Genomic DNA, 7750 nt, shown 5'->3' on the forward strand with positions numbered 1-7750 from the left:
AATTTTTAATCGTTATGATAATATTAAGGGTTCCCTATAACACCAGATTTGCCACCTTCCAAAAACAGATGGCACAATTTTTGTTTTATTGATGAGCTATAGAAACGGAAATATCCCAAGCATGACTCATTCATAGGTCATTTGGTTAAAATGGCCGTATTTAGAAGACCTGATACTTGAGTCCTGATCCTAGAGGAAAGCACACTATTTTGTTGAGAGACAGGAGTACGACACATTCAGGTATCAGTTATAAGAAAGCATTGGGTTCTAGACAGAAAATTTGATAGTCTTGTTAAAGTTCTCATTATATAATAACATAATTATATATTGCCTAATTCCTTTATTAGGGATAAAAGCTACAAAGATTTTACTTTATGTTAAACATCATATGGATGTGCAAGGTTGTATTCCAGCTTTACATAAAAAAGCCAGAGCTCAGAGGTATGAAATTAACTTGTCCAGGTCACAAAGCTAGCAAGCAGCAAGCCTGTCCCCGTAGTGTCCTGTGCTTACATGCCTTGTGTCATGTGAGCACTCAGGCTGTGAACCCAAGTCTGGAGACGAGGTTTCTCATCCCCTTTGGCATTTTCTAGCTATTCTATCTTCCACAAATCACATTCCCTACCCCTCACACTTAAGATGATCATGAAGATTAAAGGCAATTCCTGTGGTCTAAATGTTGATGTCCCCCCAAAATTCGTATGTTCATAGACTATGTTATTAGGAGGTGGGGGGAGCAGGCGAGTGACTAGTTCATGAGGGTAGATCCCTCAAGAGTGGGATTCATACCCTGACAAAAGAAGCCCCAAAGAAGTCTCTCGCCCCTTTCACCATGGGAATACAGTGAGCAGCATGCAACCCAGAAGTGGGACCTCAGGTGACCAAGCTGGCACCTTAATATCAGACTTCCAGCCTCTGGAAGAAAGAAGTTTCTGTTGCTTATAAGCTTTAGTCTTTGGTATTTTGCTACAGAAACCCAAACAAACAAAGAGGGAGCACATGAAAAAAAAAAAAAAATGTAAACATTTAGACTGTGAGAGCCAGAGAGGATTTCAGTGAACATGTAGTTAGACCTATTTACTTCCAACCTAAAGAACATAAGGTGCCCCCACACCAGGTGGCTTAACTAAGCTCCCCAAACTAGTTAGTGGTAGTTACATGACAGGCTATTGAAATCTCAATTATTAAGTGGTCTTGCTACATGCAGTAATTGCATAATTCTGTTTTTGTTTTTTTTTTAATGTTTATTTTTGAGAGAGGGAGAGAGAGCATGAGCAGGGGAGGAACAGAGAGAGAGGCAGAATCTGGAGCAGGCTCCTGGCTCCAAGCTGTCAGCACAGAGCCCGACACGGGGCTCGAACCCATGAGCTGTGAGATCATGACCTGAGCCAAAGTTGGACGCTTAACTGACTGAGCCACCCAGGTGCCCCCAGTCTCTTTTTAAATCAAGGTACAGCTTTATCTTAGATTGAAAGCACTCTGCTTTGAAACCAGTAAGGGCAGGGGCCATGTCTTTCTTTTTTGGCACAGTTCCTTCAGCCTGGCACACTGTTGAGTAGAACGTAAAATACACTATAAATTAGAATTCCATCTATTATTTGCTCCTTATCAACTAGATATTTTTGAAAGTCCACTTTCTAAAAAGTTGAGACTGGGAATTCAATAACTCTTTTCACTTGATGTTCTCACCTTAGGGCTGTGTTTTCACATAGTAATCATTTCTAGTACAAAGAAAGGAAATGCATCTCAGTCTCCGTTATGTTTGCTATTACAAGGGAGGAAACTGGGTTTCTGGGGATAGTTTAATTATTACAGTAATTCCAATTCATTCATATGTACCTTTGGAATATGAGTTTACACTTAATTTAAATATTTTCAATATTATAGAATTTGCTTCCTACTATTCACAACTCATGGGTGTTGCTAGAAAACGGCATAAGCATTGGAACTGCCATGCACTATGAGGAGAGAAAAGTCGAAGTAGCAATGCAATTGCACCTACTCTGCTCTGCTTAGCTTTGCAGTAGAGAAAGATGCATGTGGACCAGGACTTTAACCTTCTTGCCATGTCATTTTGGGTGGTCTTCCTGCACGATGTAATCACAGAGGCCTTTGAGTTGGCTTTCATTCCATTGGCCACGTCACCACATATTGACCTTCTGCTGTTGTTGTTCTGTAGAGCTTTGAGATGTATTTTTCCCCCTGATGTACTGCTGGGATTTAAATTTCCGTTCACTTGAAATTTCTGTGACAGTTTTCTTCTAAGTTTTCAAAACATTTCCTCAAGTTTTTATAACTGCTCCCTGGTATTATTGTGTTGTCTGCTTCCAAAGAGTGGACAGAAGAGCTTTTGTTTAGCAAGAAAATTGTTAGGTCGAATAAACAGTTACAAATATGTGAGACGACTTGATGGGGTCACTATTAAATACCTATAGGGATCTAAGAAGTTGATATATCTGAAATGGTGTTCAGGAAAAGTGTCTAGAGATCCTAAAAGGAGCAAGAGAATGGATAGACACATGGGGAATTGACTAATAATTGCTGCTAGAAATAATTAAATTTCTGTCATAGAAATGGAGGATTGGATTAGAACACTTTTGAGACTGTGTCCTTTTGGGCTGCCCAGTAATCTGCCAAAATTGAGCCACTGTGTTATAGGGAAAACAGTGTTACAAATAAGAGATTGGTTTACAATATAACCACTGAAAAAATGTTCAACCAATTGAAGTCTAGGTTAGAACTGTCTATTTATTCCAATCTAAAATGTATTTAATTTTTCTCCTACCTCCTTTGGATTTGACAGGAATTGCACTCATTCAAGACAAAGCTGTCAAACATTCTCCAGACAGATGGAGAGAATAGAGTTCCATGTTCCAAGTAATAGCTCAAGACTTCTAGAGACCCTTTTTCTAATAATTTCTATCATGTGTCTTCCTTTTCCATCCTAAAGGACGCAAAATGAATAACTCCTCTGAGAACTTTCTCTTGGTAATATCACTGAGCAGCTAGATACTATAATGAAGTTGTTGAAAATGTATTGAGAAGTCAAGCAATGTGTTTTCAAAAATACCAAAAATATTGACAAAGTGTTAAAATGCCTCTTTCATCTGGATCCTTCTCTTGTATCATGTAAAAGGCCATTTGTGACCAGAAAATCAGAATTGGTAAGGAAGGAGAAGGATGAGTATGTATTCATGGAGACAGGAAACAAGTGACTACCTTTAATTTTAATGTAGGACCTTGTTATAATCTCTTTTAGCAAACAATGGCCATATTGACTCTAACAAAAATAATTAATTTTTTAATTCTGCAGACATCAACTTATTAAATTACATTGAGATAATTAATAATCTCAATAGGTTTTCATTTTTTAATTCTTTTTATTTTAAATATGTTGTTTTGCTTACTATTTGGCTATTTTATGTTTCCTTTACAATCGACTACTCTTTTGTAAATGTGCCTTTGCCTGTATTCTTTGTGATAGTGAAAATTTGGGAAATTCCACCGAAATTATGGTGTTTCAAAATATATCTTTAGAAATCTGTCCTACACAACCAAGTATTGAGATGTTACTACATTCTATTAAAATTTAATTGAATAATTTTGTATTATAGGAGATGGAAAAGTACATCAATATTATGTTTTATTATATCCCATCAGGTATCACTCTCCCAATTATCCTGTCAATGATATTTATAGAATGTGAATATACCAGCAAAGCCTATCTCTTTCTACAAAGTAAGTCAAGGAAATTTTTGGTTAATTTGTTGTCACTTCTGTTTCTAGAACTAATGGTTGTTTGGACTTGTATTTGTTCCAGAAGTTTGCTCTGTGAATGATGTTGAAGATGAGTCAGTCTGCTGCTATTTCTCAAGTGGTCATAAAGTGATATTCGTAGAAATGCTAGTAGTGACATCAGAGAGCAAGAGAAAACATTAGATTTGACTTGACCTCTGCACTTGACAAATGAGGAAGCTGTGGTTTGGGGCAAATGACATAGCTACACTTACACATTCACAATGGATCCAATGTAGCAGGGAACATGTTGAAGTACGAACTATAGGTTACATGTTTCGTGGCCCAATACCAACCATCCAGAGTTTGTAAAAACATCTCTTCTTTGGAGTGGAGGGTAGACACAAAGCTTGCCAGGAAAGATTTGATCATGGATTCTTTATGGGTTGCATACATGGAAGATATTACTGCCTGAAACTCCTATATCACTAAAATTCAGTTTGGGTCCCTCGTTTAAGACATTAACTCCATTTCAGAATAAATTTATGAAGCATACCTAACCAAACACAGCTGGTCTAAGTAAAAGTGGTACACAGAAGTATTAGGGTAGATTAACCCATTTCAAAGGTCCATTCCTGTCATCTGATGACAGTGCTCAGTTATTTTTTCTGACCTGACCATGGTGCATCAGGTCCAAATGATTCAAAGTTCATTTGCCTATTGCAGCAGGTATAATGTGTAAGATTCCAGGACACATAGACGTATTAGATGGGATCGTTCATGAAGAAATTGGAAAGTTTTTTTTTTTTTTCCTCTCTATTTTACCTGAGTCATTCTATGTGCCATTAAAGATTTTTGGAGCATACTAGCTACCTGAAAGCTCTTTATAGGTCAGAGAATCATTGTAAAGTATGGATAGCATGTATTTTTCTATTGCAATATAACAGCAGTAAATATATTTGCTACAAGTCTTTATGATTATTGGCTGATCTATTTGATTCTCTTTCAACCTTGTCCACCTTCTTTCTGTCATACACGTGTGTGTGCATGGGCACACACACACACACACACACACACTCACTGGGTAGCTGGGAAGTCTGCAATTAAACCTAAGTCCAAACATTTGATCCTCCAAAGAGGAAATCATTATGGGGAACGTGACATAATTTGAGGTGTTTTGATTAACAGAGGAAATAAAGTGAGAGCAAAGCTTTTGTCCTTGGGTGAGTGATTTAAATCCAGACAAGCAGGAATCAAAAGGAGATGAAGGAAGGCACTTCTTAAGATACTGTTATAAACACCTTAGCAAATCTCTTTTCACACTCTCCTATGCCTGTCACAATCAAGCAGCTGCTGTGATTCATCAAATCACTCTTTTATATAGGGCACTTTCTGTCCTTCTGCAAATGGAATGCCACTCAGATAAAGAGAAGATATGACACATGTAGATTTGTTACCCTCCATTTTCAGGGTAATTACCAAATTATCAAAAGAATTACCAAACTGATCTTTAGATATTTTATTTTTAAATGTACTTCCTCTTGGTGATATTATTAAAATGATCAAACAATGTAGATTTTGTACAGAGAACAACACACTCCAATTCTGAGCACTGATGAAAATAAGGTGACCACAGTAACACTCCAGTTGTATCGCCTTTCTTTGGCTTTTGCTCCCCAGATGACATTTTGTCTCAATGTGGCGACTCCATTCAACTCGCTTCTTGAAATGTCAGGGCAGTGGGGCCTTTCTCATAGCTATAAATCTGAATGAACAGAGTTTCATCATCCTTTCACTCTGAATGTCTTATTTTCATTGTAATTATATTTTCTGTATGCAGAGCATTTTTGAGTTTTCAAAAGGCCTCATATTTTTTATATTCAGCTTTTGAAAACAATCTGACAAAGTAGGCAAGAGAAACATAATTATCCTCCAATCCAAACTCCAGATGAGGAAGAAAAGCTCAGGAAAGCCATATGACTTGCCCAAGGTCACATTCAGTAGGAAAACTGGTCTTTCTCCAAATCTTATGACTTTGGTTTAAACCCTGGACAGGCATTGATGGATATGGACATAATACACTAAGGGTGTCCTGCTCCCCTTTCTTATTCTTAGTCTTTGGGGATCAGATAGGATGAAGGAGTGTTTCCATATGAAGTGCCTTCACTCAAAACTAGAGATGGATTACAACTATATCCCTACATGGGGAAAGGACTGGAGAACAAGAAGAGGTCATTCAATTATAAGAATACGTGGGCTCACAACAATTTCATTTTTTCCCAGCCACCTTATCTTTGTTTGTCAGTGCTGGGAACTTGGTATTAATTTTTTCTGTTACAATCTTGGGCCTCTGGAAGCTTGTTCTTGCAATCCACCTGTCAGTTGAGCTCAACCTGATGAGCCATCCCATCTTCCATGGGGTGTTTGGTGCTGCTCCCCAGGTTTTGTGAATACCTACCTCTCTTGTTCTGAGACTCTGAGCCCCCTGCTTGTACTTTTCTCTCATGGCCTTTTACATTCCCACCAGTAATGTATGCAAATTCCAGTTTATATCCTCACCGGCACTTGATATTTTCTGCTTTTTTGATTACAGCCATCCTAGTGGATGTGAAGTGGCATCTCATTGTGGTATTTATTTGCACTTCCCTGATGACTAACATCACATAATTTAAAAATTTAAAATTTTAATAACAAAAAGTTCTCAAGTGAATTGGGGAAATGAGAGACAATATTATAAAATATTGAATAAAGAGAATGTTTTTCTCTTTTCTCTAAGTAGCTTTAATATTATTAACTAATTCAGATAATGCCTGGCTTATAAAACTTAACTCTTTATTGGTGTTTGACTAAGGGACTTTTGCAATTCATCATGCTAGAACAAAGAAAAAAGTCCCCCCACCTTATTATACACCATATTGCCTCAGAACAGAGTTATTTTTCATATCCCTTATCTTACAAACTTATCCCATTGAGCTACACTTATACAAATAATTGTAAATGCCTCCTACTGCAGAATTTAATTTTGATTGATGGAAACCCAGTCTTGAACCTACAAAGCGCGTGCTGCTGAGGGAACCAAAAAATGAGACAGATGTTTAAGAACATGTGTATTCTATTTCACCTTTTAACTTTAACTGGAGATAATAAATGAACACCAACAAAATAGTCCGTATGCCAAAGTTTTGGTTTTGAATTTGGCGCACTCAGTAAGATTCTTTTTCAATTAATAATAAACAGTAAACTTAGAATTCATAAATACCTGATATATATAATTTGTAAGACGGTTAAAGTTAGTCACTTTCTGTGCAGACGTCTATGCCAAACTCTATTAAAAGTTTCATCAGGTTAGGAATTTCTTATCTAAAGGGTCTATGTGCCCTTGCTCTCCCCATAATTGTCTTCAGTAGAGTGAACTTGATTAATGGACTGTTTCATTTTTCAGGATAAAGCTAACATTTTCCTTTTCCCAGCAATGCTAGCAAATTACTTGATTAATATCAAAAAGCTCTCATTCACACATAACCTTTGAATAAACAAGTTGTGATACTGTTGGCAACATGTTAAGAGGGATTCCTGTAAGTAGGCTATAAAGGAAATTGCCTTTGTAATTCAATGTATAAAGAGGAAGCCTGTTTTTTGCTTGCTACAAATCTCCCTCCCTCCCTCCCTCTCTCTCTCTTTCTCTCTCTCTAAGTGGAGAATGTATAATGAAATGTAGCCAAAGCAGAATATGCTTTCTCAATGCTGGGGTTCCATTTGCATTGCCTTCACCACTGGAAGCCCAGGAAGAAAACTGTGAAACACTTATGGAACTTGAACATAGTTTCTAATTCATAATTTTACAGTTCTCCAGCTTACCCTTAAAGTGTGGCAACAGAGAGTAATCCACACCATATTGATTGAAAGATAACCCTCCAAAAGACTTTTCTAATATTAATTACTTAAAAACCCAGGGTCTGGATACCAGCTACTCTAATGGAGCACAGAAAAGCTCTTTATGAATAAGAAAAAAAAA

The sequence above is a fragment of the Panthera onca genome, chromosome B4 (genome assembly GCF_046562875.1).
Source record: "Panthera onca isolate mPanOnc1 chromosome B4, mPanOnc1 haplotype 2, whole genome shotgun sequence".
NCBI lineage: Eukaryota > Metazoa > Chordata > Mammalia > Carnivora > Felidae > Panthera > Panthera onca.